Source organism: Octopus sinensis, linkage group LG4 (assembly GCF_006345805.1).
Source record: "Octopus sinensis linkage group LG4, ASM634580v1, whole genome shotgun sequence".
NCBI classification, from domain to species: Eukaryota; Metazoa; Mollusca; class Cephalopoda; order Octopoda; family Octopodidae; genus Octopus; species Octopus sinensis.
In genome coordinates this window covers 115,655,144-115,672,648 of record NC_043000.1, presented here as the reverse complement: position 1 = coordinate 115,672,648, position 17,505 = coordinate 115,655,144, and the positions used below count along the sequence as shown (strand labels likewise).

Below are 17,505 nucleotides of genomic sequence, written 5' to 3'. Positions count from 1 at the left end.
TCCATTTTAAAGTGTGTATTACGAGAAAAAGACATGGAGATAATTTCAAAGTATTTCATTAAAAAAGTTTAAAATATGCAGCGTGGAAGGTGTTTATAAAGCCATTTTAAGAAACACACAAAATCCATCAGATTCACTTCAACATTTAAATTTAATTTGTCAAAATATTTTCGTCGCTTTGAGACCGCGACCTGTTCACTGACAAAATTCCGAGCCGCATCTGAGAAAGTAACAATTAGTTCATGATATATATAAGTACGTATGTATGTATGTATGTATGTATGTATGTATGTATGTATGTATGTATGTATGTATGTATGTATGTATGTGTGCGTATGTATGTATGTATGTATGTATGTATGTATGTATGTGCGTATGTATGTCTGTGTACATGTGCGTATACATATGTATACATGCGTATGCATGTGTGCATGCCTATACGCATGTATGTACGTACGTACGTATGTATGTATGTATGTACATATGTACTTATGTACGTGAGTATTTGGGTAAGTGTGTAGACGTGTCTGTGTGTGTGTACATGTGTATGTACATGTGAACGTATGTTTATGTACTGATATGTGTCTGTTCAAGCTGTATACATGACTGTTACTTTGTTGAAGGTTGTATACCCACACATATACAATATATTAATTGTAAAACATAACTACGTATAAAAACCAGTAGAAATACAGATTTCTTGTTTGAGTTCACTGTAGTACCACTTCGTTTTCGTTTCGGTATTTCAAGAAAACTATGATGTTTTTATGTTCCCGATTTCTCCGAAATTTTACCGCAATTTTCTACGTTTACATACATTTTGTAGACTTGGCAGTCTCTGCCACACGGTAGGTCGCTCGAAAGAGAACTTAGCAATTCGACGAATACTGGCTTCAAATTTTGGCACACGGTCAGAAAATTTAAGGAGAGAAGTAAGTCGATGTAGTCGACCCCAATGATCAACTGGTACTTATTTTATTGATCCAGTAAGAACAAAAGGGAAATTCGACCTCGGCAGAGTTTGAACTCAGAACGTAAAGACGAGCAAAATGCCGCTAAACATTTTGCTCGGGATGCTAATGCTTCTGCAAGCTCGCCGTCTTATCGGTAAACGAATATTGATTAATTACAGAAATCATCCGAATGATACCATGGAAACCTTGTCAACATTTGATCAGTAACAGAAACAAGTAGATATAACGACCATGAGAGTGAAGAAAAAAAATTAAATAACAGATCTCGCGAGACGGATTCGAACCACCGACCTAAGGATTACAGCTCTTAACAACTCACTACAGTCCTCCGCTCTACCAACTGAGCTATCGCGAGAACGTAGCCTGTAGGATCAAAATAGTATATATTACTACCAGTTCTGTTTTTGTTCTCATTAATCACGTGATTTGTTACTGTCTTTTATGAGGAATGGTTTTAAATTCTGGCACAGGCCTGAAATTTTCTTTGGCAGAGGATTCAGTCGATTGCATAGACCCCAATGCGTAGCTGGTACTTATTTATCGATCCCGAAAGGATGAAAGGCAACCATAAACACGGACGAAATGTTTGCTAAGTATTTTCCCCGGCGCGCCAATAATTCTACAGCTTGCCACCTTCCTTCTGCTAATAATTCTTCTTATAGACACAAGGCCAGGAATCTGGAGTAAATGAGCTAATCGATTACATCGACCCTAGTGCAAAATTGGCATTTATTTCATCGACCCGAAAGGATGAACACATAATGACGAACAAAATGCCGTTAAGCATTCTGTCCGGCGTGCTAACGATTCTGAAGGTTCGCTGCATTATTAAAATAAAATAAGTATATATTACGAATAAAAACAAAAAAAATGACCTCGCGCGACGGATTCGAACCACCGACCTAAGAATAACAATTCTTGATAAACCATTACAGTCCTCCGCTCTACCAACTGAGCTATTTCGAGAACACGTTATTGATAAGTAACAGAAATCTTGCGAACGATATCATCGACTTGGAAAAACTTTAAAGCATTAAAACCTCGACAACATTTGATCAGTAACAGAAAAAATACGAGACGTAACAGAAACAAGGTAGATATAACACATATATATAAGGAACAACAAAAAATCTCGCGAGACGGATTCGAACCACCGACCTAAGGATAACAGCCTTTGATTAATACACTACAGTCCTCCGCTCTACCAACTGAGCTATCGCGAGAACACGCCAAACAGGCTCAAAGTTACTTATTTTAAATCTTCTGTTTTTGCTATTACTCGCTCGACTTTCTTCTTTAGTTATGTTGATGATAAAACCAGACTATAAAATGGTGTGACATTTGTATATGTCTCTATATGTTTGTGTGTTTACGAGATTTATGTTTCTATGACAGATATGAATGTTGGTTCTGAGTGTATAAGTATATGAGAGCGTGTTTCTGTGTAACGTTGATTTTTATAACCATTAGTATGGGAAAACTTGTATATCTATCGGTAATCTCAACGCCCCTTTCTCGATATATAAGGGAGGTAAGTCTTCACAAAACTGCGTTGGAGAAAATTGATTTATTTTCTCCTACTTTGCAAATCCTCAAGGAATTCCGATGCAAAAGCTATATTCAGTTATGAACGGGATAAATAATTTGGATTTATTTCTCCAATCAGAAAAACCAAATTCCAAGACATGAGACGAGAGGGAAGGGGATATCCATACATCCTGCCCAAAAGAACCACAATACAAGCTTCCCAACCGCCACCAAGTATCGACGACCACACAGGAGTTGGCAGAATATCAATAGCTTCTGGGAATATAGTAACGGTAGTGGATAATCTTATATTGTGTTTGATGGATTAACGGAGAATTTTGTTTTTCACAATATAGAAACATTTTTCATGGCACCAGCAGACAAAATGGAAATGGTGTTGCTCCCTTAGGATAGCAAGGAAAATGTGCTGCGATGAGGCTCGCACTTGCGGGCAGCAATCTCTGCCCCGATGGCTGTGAGCAAAGACAGGTCTCAACTGCCACAAGCTCGACCGGAAACCTGCCAGAGAGAGACCGATACTTTGAAAGTTTGCTTTTCCCAGCCTGACGAGCAACGGAGCCTGCGTTGGTAGCTGAGAACAGCAAATTCCCGCTGGAGAACGTGTAAGAGCATATGGCGTCCCAGATGAGGAGCCTACCACCACGGAACGAGTATTTTAGACATCACCGTGGCTAAGAAGTTTGTTTCTATAGTAACTAAAGATGCTGCACTTGCGCACAAGGAGTGTAATCACTACTTGTTCTATAATTGTTTGTATTTATAACAGATGGGACTCACACCCTAAAATCCTAGAGTGTATTGCAAACTTTCGTTCTTGAATTTTTTAAAGTAATAAATGTCTGTTTTAAACAATGTTTTGACTGTTATTTTTAGCAACTCCTGTTAGCTTGTTCGTATCTTTAAAATATTTAATTTGCTCGCGAATGTTTTAATGTTAACTTTGCTCGTGTATATTTTAATGTTTTGACTGTTATTTCTAGCAACTCCTGTTGGTTTGTTCGTAGCTTTCAAATATTTAATTTGCTCGCGAATGTTTTAATGTTAACTTTGCTCGTGTATATTTTAATGTTTTGACTGTTATTTCTAGCAACTCCTGTTGGTTTGTTCGTAGCTTTCAAATATTTAATTTGCTCGCGAATGTTTTAATGTTAACTTTGCTCGTGTATATTTTAATGTTTTGACTGTTATTTCTAGCAACTCCTGTTGGTTTGTTCGTAGCTTTCAAATATTTCATTTGCTCGCGAATGTTTTAATGTTAACTTTGCTCGTGTATATTTTAATGTTTTGACTGTTATTTTTAGCAACTCCTGTTGGTTTGTTCGTAGCTTTCAAATATTTCATTTGCTCGCGAATGTTTTAATGTTAACTTTGCTCGTGTATATTTTAATGTTTTGACTGTTATTTCTAGCAACTCCTGTTGGTTTGTTCGTAGTTTTCAAATATTTAATTTGCTCGCGAATGTTTTCATGTTTTTCACTGTTTACTGTTGCTAGTTTAATATTTTGATATGCAGCGAACGCGCTGCTTTCTGATTGGCTGAAAATTTTGAAAATTATCAAACTTTGAACACCTGTAACATTTTTGCAAATTTTTTCTGGAATGAATGAATAATAAATTCGGATTCAGCATCAAATTCCATCTATTATTTATTTATTTATGCGCCCTTTTCAAGCCTAGCCAGGCTCATGGGGCCGGTTTCGCGGCTTCTATAGCGTATGTGTTCCCCCCAGCTGGATGGGACGCCAAACCATCGCAGCGTTACTCAAGAAACAGGAAGAAGAATACAACAGGAGTCGCCACCACCCCCTGCCGGATCATCGTGGAGCTTTAAGTGTTTTCGCTCAATAAACATACACAACACCCGGTCTGGGAATCGAAACCGCGATCCTCCGACCGCGAGTCCGCTGTCATTGCACCTCCAAATTACATCTATATGATACATTAAAAAATTCTTTTAACGAAAATTGTATACAGTGTCGAAAAGCACAAAGATCCTAAAACCCTACCGGTTAAATTGTACTTCGTGTAAATGTTTATATATATATCTGTATGTGTGAGTGTTTAAGAGATGTTTGTTTCTATATAATGTATGTCAGAGGGCGTAAAGCTAGGTTTTACTGTAAGTATTGTTGCAAAACTTCCAAATGAAAAATTACCCCAAATTATTGTTGTTTAGTTCTAAGTCGGCCCTCATCCACCTAATTATAATCGATGGCCTTCCAGAATTGCCTATCTTATAGGATTGCTTAGATATCTTGCCAACAACACAACCGAAATTCTCATGTAAACAAAGTCCTCTTGCGTTTGTCGTCAAGTGGAAGCACTGCACAAACTTTTACAGAAAAGTCGTCCATCTCTGCTCAATCGTAAAGGTTTGTTCTTATACAAAAACGCAAAACCACATATTGCCCAAATTGCACAGATTATAACATTAAATATTGAAGTTTTGTCTCAGCCTCCTTACTTTGCTGACCTTACTCCATCGGACTAGCCATCTTTTCAGACCATTGCAACATCATTTAGAGAAAAGCAGCTTATAAAGTGTGAAGAGTTAAAATATGATATCGAGTATTACTTTACTTCGAAACCTGAAGAATTTTACACCCAAAAACCGACAATTTGCCAAATAGCTAGAATTATGTAAATAATAATGAACAGAAGTATCATCACAATTAAACATATCAATTAAGCCCAAAGAAATCATTCTTTCTTATCTTGAAATGCGACAGGACTCTCTTTCCAACAAAATACTTTCATCCTGGTCGTAATCCGATTAAAAACAATCCCGAATTATCTTAGACTGTGAGAAATACGACGTGATTTCGAAGAAACTGGAAAAATATAAAGCACCATAGTTTACGTGAAATGCCGGAACGAAAACAAAGAATTGTTTATTACAAGAAGAAAAATACTTTCATTTCAAAAACGCTTGTTTAACGAGGAGTGAAAAACATTTAAATAACTTAAAAGGATTTAATTAAAAGTAACATGACAAAACTTTAATTTTAAGATGCCATGATGTACACAGGAGACAACAATACGATCGTTTTAACAGTGAATGAATTTCGAGAAAATAAGTAGGGGTCTGTTTCTTTATTACCCACAAGGGGCTAAACACAGAGAGGACAAACAAGGACAGACAAACGGATTAAGTCGATTACATCGACCCCAGTGCGTAATTGGTACTTATTTAATCGACCCCGAAAGGATGAAAGGCAAAGTCTAACTCGGCAGAATTTGAACTCAGAACGTAACGACAGATGGAATACTGCTAAGCATTTCGCCCTGCGTGCTAACGATTCTGCCAGCTCGCCGCCATGATTAGATACATATATAATACAAATCCAGAACCGAACAAAACACAAACGTGAGCGAAGAAAGAAAAAGGAAAAGAAAAAAGAAGAGGAAAAGAGGAATAAAGAAAAAGAAAGAAAAAACAACAATTCAACACCAAATGCCTCAATTGATCGCACATCACAAGGTTGAACGGAGGACAAACCTTGAAGGCCTGTGGAGTCGGAGGGGCCTACCACAGCGACATCTCAGTTACCTGCAGACGTCGGCTCCAACTCCGAGAGCAATGAAGATGCGGAGCTCATCCAGATTGAGTACACCACCGATGTTGGCCACAGGCAGGGCATCAATCCAGTCCCCTGAGAATTTCGCACTTGCAGAATGTGGGAGACACCTTGAAAATTAATCAGATTGACCAAAAAGAGAGTTGAAAGTAACACCTGAGCGGAGATTGTCCCATATTCTCAGCTTCCGTCTATCCTTAGATGTATCAGGAACTGACAAACCCAGCTCTCGCCGCTGTAGCAGAGTTCCATCCATCTCCGTGTTAAAACTAGTCCATGTTGGAAAGGAGACTTCGATGTTTAAATACTATGTAATGTAAATGTTTGCATATGTCTGTATATGTGTGTATAAAAGGTATTTGTTTCTACAATGTGTCAGAGCGTGTAATTCTCGTTTTTATTGAGATAACTTGCAAAACTTTCCAATGAAAAATTACGATTTTCGTCTCCAGCAAATATTTCCCAAGTCATTTCTTTAATTTGTCATCTAAGAATTGTTCTGAAGGACAACAAAGACTAAAAGTCACATCATCTATTGTTATAGTATTTGTTAACTTTGGCCAAACCGGATTTTGCTATCGTTCTTCATCGATTGTGTAGACAAGGAAATTAATCGAATATATATATATTGGAAATTCTTTCTCGTATACTATATGAATCTGAAATGTAAGATCTTATTCAAAACTTTAATCTCTCTCTCTCTCTCTCTCTCTCTCTCTCTCTCTCTCTCTCTCTCTCTCTCTCCCTCTCTCTCTCTCCCTCTCACGTGCTTCCTAACACTCTAATCACATTTAGTGACAATTATAATTCTCCTTTTTGGTAACCCATTGCAAACTGGTGTTTATAATAATTATATATAGAGAGAGATATACAATAAGAGGCTTCCAAATAGGAAAGATTTGTGCAAGAAAGAGCAGTAGAAATATCAAGACCACAAAAAGGATAAATTCACGAAAGGAATGAAAATTAAAAACGTTTACCATCTCAACTATTTCCCAGACCGACGGTTTCTAACTATTTCCAGCAAAAAAGTATTTGCTGAAGGCCAGTTTTCTTCAGTGGGATAGCCTTTAGATTTCAGACATACAGACCGCCAGATCCACATGTAGAACTAACAGCTTGTAAATCCTAACTTTTCAAACCACTGCGCAGACGCAGATTATACCCGGCGACAGAGAGGATGCCGGTAAAAATTTCGAACAAATTTGTCAAACAATATTTAAACAATAAAATAGGGTAATAATAAATTATTATTACCAGTGGCCTAGCACAAAAAACGAATTAGTCATTAGACTATATATTATTCATATAGAAATATAATAAGAGGCTTCCAAATAGGAAATATTTGTGCTAGAAAGAGCAGTAGAAGTCTCAAGACCACAAAAGAGGATAAATTCACGAAAGGAATGAAAATTAAAAACGTTTACCATCTCAACTATTTCCCTGACCGACGGTTTCTAACTATTTCCAGCAAAAAAGTATTTGCTGAAGGCCAGTTTTCTTCAGTGGGACAGCCTTTAGATTTCAGACATACAAACCGCCAGATCCACATGTAGTACTAACGGTTTGTAAATCCTAACTTTTCAAACCACTGCGCAGACGCAGATTATACCCGGCGACAGAGAGGATGCCGGTAAAAATTTCGGGGAGGGAGAATTCACAAAAAAAAAAACAAAAGACGAAGACATGTGGTGTAGACAACAGAAGTATTAGTATAACGCTCGGGAAGTGAAAAAGTCTTTAACGTTTCGAGCTTACGCTCTTCCACAGAAAGGAACAGAGAAAGAAACAAGGAGAGAAAATAAAGAATGTGAAGTGGCTAGCGATATATATATACATATGTATATATATATTATATATATATATTATATATATATATATATATATATATATATAAATTCATAAATAAGAATAATATCGATATTATCAAGTGGCCAGCATGGGAATAAATACCATACAAAGGTAATAATTTTTTTACAACTATAAATAAGGGTATCTGAGAGACACCACCATGCCGAAATAGTAGTCAAATCCCTGATTCTATAAACCACCTTAAATGTTCATATCGCACCATGAGATAAGACAGGGGGACAAAATATACTAGCAAAAAGATATTACTGGATAATTCAAGATCCTAGATTTCTAGCTTTGCTTCAAATAAGCTCTGCTTTCATCTGTTGAATATATCGGATGGGCACATAAATACAAATATATATATATACAGAACACACGTTATACCATATGGTTCCGGGTTCAGTACCACTGCGTGACACCTTGGGCAAGTGTCTTCTACTATAACCTCAGACCGACCAAAGCCTTGTGAGTGGATTTGGTAGACAGAAACTGAAAGAAGTCCGTCGTATATACGTGTATATATATATATATATATATATTATATATATATATATATATATATACATATATATATACATATTTATATACATATATATATATACATATTTATATACATATATATATATATAATATATATATATACATATTTATACATATATATATATACATATATATATATATATATATATATATGTATATATATATGTGTATGTATGTATGTATGTATGTATGTATGTATGTATGTATGTATGTATGTATGCATGTATGTATGTATATATGTGTGTATATGTTTGGGCGTCTGTGTTTGTCCCCCCAACATCGCTTGACAACTGATGCTGGTGTGTTTACGTACCCGTAACTTAGCGGTTCGGCAAAAGTCACCGATAGAATAAGTACTAGGCTTACAAAGAATAAGTCCTGGGGGTCGATTTGCGCGACTGAAGGCGGTGCTCCAGCATGACCACTGTCAAATGACTGAAACAAGTAAAAAGAGTAAAAGAGTGAAAGAGTAGCTGGTAAACCATTCTCGAAGGTATTTCCTTAACAGAGATAGAAACGCTTCGTGCGGAGTTTTTCTTGCTCTCCAATATCAAAATCTCTTAAAGTAATTAATATTAGCTTCATTTCCTTTTTTTCATTTATAGTTATCATAATTTAAACGTTTAGATGCTTTTTTTTTTTGTTTATTGCTTTACATCTGTTATTTGTTTGTTTTCTGTTCTGTTATGTTTTTGTTTTTTGCTCTTTTGTTTTTCGTGAATTAACTCATGTCTCTTATGCTTACTCATTTGTATTATTGTTATCCGCATAGTCGTGATTTTCATGCTGTGCTGTACATTGGACTAGTTTATAGCGGTTTACCTTAACTTAGTAACTTACAAAGAGAATGCGTAATTTTTTAATAACTTTATACATAAGTGTGTATGTGTGTGTGAGAGAGAGAGAGAGAGAGAGTTTGGGTACGTGGATGTGTGGATAGATGCGTGTGTATGTTTAAATAAAATAAAATAAATATACACTAAGTGACTTGATATTATGGATAACTTATTGAATATTTTATTTAATTAAATAGAAATACCGTGATGACACTATATATGTGAATTAACACTGTCTGTTCGATCAGACGAGAAATAAGAATATAAAGACATTAACAAAAATATAGTTAAACGTGAGTGTGCATCGCTGTCATCAATCATTAGCAACATAAATTATAAATTTTAATTAATTATTTATTTGTTTTATAACTATTTTATAAGTAGATATTTAGTTCCGTTAAGGCGGCGAGCTGGCAGAAACGTTAGCACGCCGGGCGAAATGCTTAGAGGTAGTTCATCTGCCGTTACGTTCTGAGTTCAAATTTGCCTTTCATCCATTCGGGGTCGATTAAATAAGTACTAGTTACGCACTGGGGTCGATATAATCGACTTAATCCGTTTGTCTGTCCTTGTTGGTCCTCTCTTTATTTAGCCCCTTGTGGGTAGTAAAGAAATTTAAAGGCGGTGAGCTGGCAGAAACGTTAGCACCCCGGGCGAAATGCTTAGAGGTATTTCGTCTGCCGTTACGTTGTGAGTTCAAATTCCGCCGAGATTGACTTTGCCTTTCATCCTTTCGGGGTCGATAAATTAAATACCAGTTACGTACTGGGGTCGATGTAATCGACTTAATACCTATGTCTGTTCTTGTTTGTCCCCTCTATGTTTAGCCCCTAGTTCCGTCAAGTTCTGAGTTCAGATCCCGAAGCATAGTTTCCCAACTTTTTTGAATTTCTGCGCCAGATCCAAAACCTGGGTTTTTTTAGGGGGAGGGGGGTGCGCACGAAAATAAGTAAAATACAAGTCAATTAAAGAAAAATTTATTATATCTATGGAGGGAAGACTGTCGAAGACCGCCGGAAGGATGTTTGAGGGCCGCATGCGACTGTTCTAGAAGGTTGACTTTACTTATATCGATCTGCATTCGATATCATGAAAAGATATAATCCTTTCAGCTTTAAATGAGTAAACCTGCGAAGGACTGGCGTCCCATCCACGGGAAGTGTCATGATCTCGGTCGTTAATACCCTCATGGGAACTAGGTGACGCGACCTATGAATCGTGGGACTCGAAATAGCAACGTCCAAGGGTTGTTGATGACGACGACGATGATGATGATCATGATCATGATGATGTGTAAGCGATGAAGAATGACCTGAGATCTCTGTTACATATTCTACACAAGCCAGAAAGATAAATATATATAAATTTGTTTGAAATTTATGTTTCCATTATTTTGTCCAACCCTGTATATATATATATATATATATATATATATATATATAAGAGAAGAAAGTGTACGTACGCAGCTATATGTATATACATACATACATACATATATATATATATATATATATATACATATATATATATATATATATATATATTATAATATATATATATATATATATATATATATAATATATATATATATATATAAGAGAAGAAAGTGCACGTACACAGCTATATATATATATATATATATATATATATATATATATATATAATACAAAATGTGATAAGAACGCAAAACATCCGAACAACTAAGTGATACAAAAAGGGAACAACAAAACATCCAGATGGACGATACAAAAAAACAAGGATGAGTCATTCGAAGCTTTCTATCCTCAGTCAAGAACCGGATCATCCTCGCAATTTAGGCTGATTAATCTTCTCAAGATTTTGTAGTTTATATATATATATATATATTATATATATATATATATATATATATATATATATATATATATATATATATATATATATATATATATATAATATATATATAATATATATATATATATACACGCCCGCGCTACCGGGTGCTGAAAAGTTCCTGGCTTTGGGTAAAAGAAAATATAGGAGGATCAGTTAATTATCATTTTATTACACATATCCTCCTCTCAAATCCTCATCAAACTCAACGCGATGGGAGTCGCAATCAGGCTCATTACTGATGGAGAGTATGAAGATGTGAATAACTCGTGGATATGGAAACTTCGTAGTCAAGGTATAATTGTCAGAACTGATAAAACCCAATACCTCATGCACCACAAATTTGTCATCATCGACAACAAAATCGTGTGTAGCGGCTCATACTTATTGCAGCAGTCTTTCAGTTTTTCTAAGCCCCGAAAAAAACCCGTAAGTTTGGGCCTCCAACTAGGTTTTTCGCAATAGACATCCTTAAAGCCAGGAACTTTTCAGCGCCCCCTCGTGTGTGTGTGTGTGTACGCTTGTATGTATTCTTTTATTTGTTTCAGTCATTTGACTGCAGCCATGCTGGAGCACCGCCTTTAGTTGAAGAAATCTACCCCAGGACTTATTCTTTGTAAGCCTAGTACTTATTCTATCGGTCTCTTTTGCCGAACCGCTAAGGTACGGGTACGTAAACACACCAACATCAGTTATCAAGTGATGGTGGGGGACAAACACAGGCAAACAAACACCCACACACACACACACACACACACACACACACACCACACACATATATATATATATATATTATATATATATATATATATATATATATATATATATATATATATATATATGCGACAGTCTTCTTTCAGTTTCCGCCTACCAAATCCACTCACAGGGCTTTGGTACGCCCGAGGCTTATAGTAGAAGGCACTTGTCCAAGGTGCCACACAGTGGGACTGAACCCGGAACTATGTGGTTGGTGAGCAAGCCACTTACCACACAGCCACTCCCCACCCCCACCCTCACCCCTTTTGCAGAAGGCCTGAAATTTTGGGGAAGGGGACAAATCGATTACATCAACTGGTTCATATTTTATCAGCCCAGGAACGATGAAAGGCAAAGTCGACCTCGGCGGAATTTGAACTCAGAGCGTAAAACCGGAAGAAAGGCCGCCAAGTATTTTGTCCGACGCGGTAATGACTCTCCCACCTTCTGTAATTACATAACGTAATAATAGAAATAATTAACGATTGACTAACGCCTTTGGTGGTAGCCTGAACAACTACAGATGAATGTCTGCAGAGAGTGCGCAGGAGGAGAGGAGAACCGGAAGTAGTAATGTCCATCACGAAAGATACGGCATAATAGAATTTCTTCGGGTAATTCGAAAACATTAATTAATATTTATCGTTAATGACATTAATAATAATTTATATTAATGACTTCTGTTTTTTCTTTAAATTGTTTTTTGTTCTTTTTTTATGGTTCTTGTTGTGAGGTCTGAAATATTTTAATGTTCCGATCTAAGTACACTGTCTAGACATTTCTCTCGCCCTCTCTCCTTCTTTACTCTCAGTCTTTCTCACATTATACACACAAACACACATCCATTCATCCATGTGTGTGTGTATCATATATACATACATATATATAAATATGAATGCATGAATATGTATATACATATATATATCAATACGTGTGTGTGAACATATAGATAGATAGATAGATAGATAGATAGATAGATAGATAGATAGATAGATAGATAGATAGATAGATACACATACATACATACATACATACATACATACATACATACATACATACATACATACATACATGCATACATACATATATATATATATATATGGATCTTTCCTTCTCCAATGCTTCCGACGAAGAGCTCCGCTCGAAACGTTAAACCCTCCTTCTTTCCTTCTTTCCTGAGCGTCCAATAATACTATATTTGTTCCACGTCCTCGCGTTGTTGTGTTTTTTTGTGCTTTCTTGTTTGGATTAACTTTATATATATAGGAGTGGCTGTGTGGTAAGTAGCTTGCTAACCAACCACATGGTTCCGTGTTCAGTCCCACTGCGTGACATCTTGGGCAAGTGTCTTCTGCTATAGCCCCGGGCCGACCAATGCCTTGTGAGTGGATTTGGTAGACGGAAACTGAAAGAAGCCTGTCGTATATATGTATATATATATATATATGTATGTGTGTGTTTGTTTGTCTGTGTTTGTCCCCCTAGCATTTCTTGACAACCGATGCTGGTGTGTTTACGTCTCCGTCACTTAGCGGTTCGGCACAAGAGACCGATAGAATAAGTACTGGGCTTACAAAGAATAAGTCCTGGGGTCGATTTGCTCGACTAAAGGCGGTGCTCCAGCATGGCCGCAGTCAAATGACTGAAACAAGTAAAAGAGTAAAAGAGAGAGAGAATATATATATATATATATATATATATATATATATATATATATATATATATATATATATATATATAATATATTTATATATATATATTATAAATATATATATATATGTATGTATGTATAAATGAATATATGTATGTACCTATGTGTGTGTGTGTATACAAGGCACTGGTCGGTGTTGGGCTATAGCAGAAGATACCCTCCGAAGACGCAACGCAATGGAACTGAACCCAAAACCACGCAGTTACAAAGCGAACTTCTTAACCGCACAGCAATGCCGGCGAAAGTCGACTTCACACATAAACACAAAAGAACAATAACAACAACACAACAGCATTAAGAGATAAAAAAACTCACCGGAAACAAAGAAGCAAGATAAAAGAATAAGATTACACTCCTTAATGTAGGAAAGTATAATTAAAGTTTCTTGAGCTCAACACAAACTGGCGATTACTTACGAATTTAATATCGAAAACAATAAAACAAAAGATGTCTTTAATTCTCTTCCAGACTTTGATTTCGAAATAGTACTGAATTCACTTTGCTAATGATAATTATTTCACATTTTTGCCACAAGGGCAACTATTCGGGGGGAGTGGATGAGTCGATCACATCGATCCCAGTACGCAACTGGTACTTAGTTTATCGAGCACGAAAGGATAAAAGGCAAAGTCGACCTTGGCGGAATTTCAACTCAGAACGTAGCGGCAGACGAAATACCTATTTCTTTACTACCCACAAGGGGCTAAACACAGAGAGGACAAACAAGGACAGACAAACGGATTAAGTCGATTATATCTTCGACTGTGTGACGAATACCAAAAGAACATTATTATCGGTAGCCAAGTTAAGGCGGCGAGCTGGCAGAAATGTTAGCACGCCGGAGGAAATGCTTAGCGGTATTTCGTCTGCAGTTACGTTCTGAGTTCAAATTCCGCCGAGGTTGACTTTGCCTTTCATCCTTTCGGGATCGATAAATTAAGGACCAATGAAACATTAGGGTCGATGCAATTGACTTATAACCTCCCTTAAAATTGCTGCCCTTTTGGCAAAATTGAAACCATTATTAGCGCTAATTTGTACATGCCACAGGGTTGTAGATTTGATAAACTAAGTACCAGGTGTGTACTGGGGTTTATTCAGTCGATTTCGTGGACAGGGTTAAGTCGATTACATTGTTGCCTGTACTCAACTGGTACTTGTTTTATCGACACAGAAAGGATAAAATACAAAGTCGACCCCGGCGGGATTTGAACTCAGAATGTAAAGTCGGCAGAAATTCCTTTAAGTATTTTGTCCAATGTGCTAATGATTCTGCCGGCTCACCGACTTAATTCGCTTAATTATTCGTTGTAAAGTGTTTGGCTTCGTGGATAGGGTGTTGGCCATACGATCCTGATACTGTGAGTTCGATTCTTGGATTTTATGACGCGTTGTATTCTTGAGCAATACATTTGACTTCACTTTGCACCCGTCTATTCAGCGGTAATGAGAACTACCCTACTGATAATGTGACCCTCTCTCCTTCTAGCTGCTGTCACATCCTGGATATTTTGCCAGGTCAAAGACGAGAGAACCAAGAGAGACCCACTGAAAAGTAGGCACCGAAAATGGTCAGCGAAAAGCGTAGAACCTGTTAGCAAATAAGTTATACTCACTCGTAAGTGACGGCTATGTTTAAGATATAGAATATAGGCTTTAACTTTGGCAAAAGCGAAATAATTCTTGCCAAGAATATTGGCAGTTCCTGAAGACATTTGGCAATTTCATAGAATATTGGCAGTTCGGTATGATGTTGGCAGTTCGGTATGATGTTGGCAGTTCCAGGCAATGCAGTTTATGCATTGTGTTGAGGTTGGTTCTCCTGTGTAATTGCTTCTGGTTTAAAGTAAAACGGAAATGTCGTACCCCTGCCATTAATTTTCTTCTTCCATATATCTCAAAATTCTAAACTAAATTATCCAAACTCCCAAATTCCTTACATACACATTTCTAAAACCCTCTCATGGAAACTTCCATGATAAATCTTTATCTTGTTTCAGTCACTGGGTTACGGTCATACTGGGGCACCGTCTTAAAGCGTTTCAGTCGAGTAATCAACCCTGGCGCTTATTTTTCAAGTCTGGTACTTATTCTATCGGTCTCTTTTGCCCAACTACTATATATATACTAGCAGTATAGTCCGGCTCAGCTCGGGTTTGTTTTTTAGTTGCGCTTAAAACGGTAGACTTTGATGTTGCGTTAACAAAGTCTTGATATAGTTTCAATCTTTTTTGAAAAGTAATAATTTTGCATTATGTAGCTTATTAATTCTCTTTAAGTGAACATTTTTCTGGTTGAAATACAACTGAGAAATGGCGACACAGCAGTCAAAAAATCGTAAAAGATAGGGATTTTCATAGAAAAAAAGCACCTTTTTGATTTAAATAATTTTGGGTCTTAACATGGTCCGATTTAATTTTTTTCGTCTACGGAAGGAAGAGCAAGCCTTCTTCTATCATACTCTCAACTTTGGTCAACTTGCGCCGCAGGGTCTCGGAGGAGATAGTATTAGTTGAAGGCTACCAAACCTGCCACACACACACATACACACACACACAACTTCAGCTTTACATATATATATATATATATATATATTTATATATATACAGTGTATCTGTGTATGTATGTATATTTATATTTTATATATTTCGTCTATTTTCTTTATTCTTCTGTATACAATCCATTAATTTTTGAAAATTCCATAAATCGCCAATATTTCTTTCATCTACCTTCTCTGCTAGATTGATTTAATTACATTATTCATTAAAACTTAAATGCATCTATTTATTGATTAACGTTATAAGACTGAACTCTGATGCACTATTTTACAGTTGCCCTTCCTAACCTACAGCAAAAACGCAACACTATATTCAACGTCTCCATTTGAACAAGTCATTTTCATTTACACAAGCTTAGATGTTTACACTAATCATAAATGCTACATCTCCGAGCAATCTATTAATTTTGCTGTCAAAATTTTCTCGAATTCTTCATTGCTATCATTAATTCATTTTTTTAAAGTCAACGACCTGTATTGTGTTGTGTATTGTTTGTTATTTACCGCTAATGCTCTCTTCATCGTCTCCTCTCTCTCTCTCAGACTAATTTTTCTTACATTTTTCTTCTTCTATTTCCGTCTCCTTCTCAGATATTTTCGCTTTCTTTGTCTATTCGACTTCTTTTTTCTCTACTTTACAATACTAATTTCTGTCTTTCTTCCTCTCTGTTCTCAATCTCTTCACCTCTTTTCTTTTATCTTTATCACTTTTATTTGCTTCAATTATTAAACTTCAGCGATGCTGGGGTACCGCCTTGAGGGGGTGGTGCTTAAATCGGACAGATCGACCCCAGTACTTTTTTTTTAACAGCCGGTTTATAGTCTGTCAGTCATTTTGCCGAACCGCTAAGCTAGGTGGTTGTCAAGTGAGGAAGGAGACGAACACAGACACAAAGACACTTTGTATTTGTCTTTTAAATAATTACTTTTAAAAAAATTATGCCATTCACCAGTCTTCTTTCTGACACCTAGACGGCATGTAGAAGAAAACAACCAAGGTAGCTAGCTACATCTGGGACCTAAGAACGACGAGTAAATACCCAGAAACCCGGGTCCGAGCGGATCACGTCAGGTCGACGATGAGAAAGATGGCTTCCCTTTGCAAATACTGATAAGGCACAGAAAATATGTCAATAGCCAGCTGGAAGAGATGTCCTCTTGAGGCTATAAGCTACAGTAGCACCCACCCTACAAATCGTCAAGTGGAGCATTGTTGAGCGATCCACGCCATACGATGAGGAAACAAGGAGATACAGGCGTTGTGTAGCCGAAAGAACTT

General features: G+C 36.6%; 2 non-coding genes across 2 annotated transcripts; both read right to left on the bottom strand.

The window, feature by feature from the left end:
- Positions 1-1,237: 1,237 nt before the first annotated feature.
- Trnay-gua lies at positions 1,238-1,329 on the bottom strand. The gene is given in 2 exon segments: positions 1,238-1,273; positions 1,293-1,329. It is a non-coding gene; the product is annotated as a tRNA-Tyr (tRNA).
- Positions 1,330-2,104: 775 nt separating this feature from the next.
- Positions 2,105-2,197, bottom strand: Trnay-gua. Its single transcript has 2 exons — positions 2,161-2,197; positions 2,105-2,140 (listed from the first exon to the last, which is right to left on the bottom strand). It is a non-coding gene; the product is annotated as a tRNA-Tyr (tRNA).
- Positions 2,198-17,505: the final 15,308 nt, after the last annotated feature.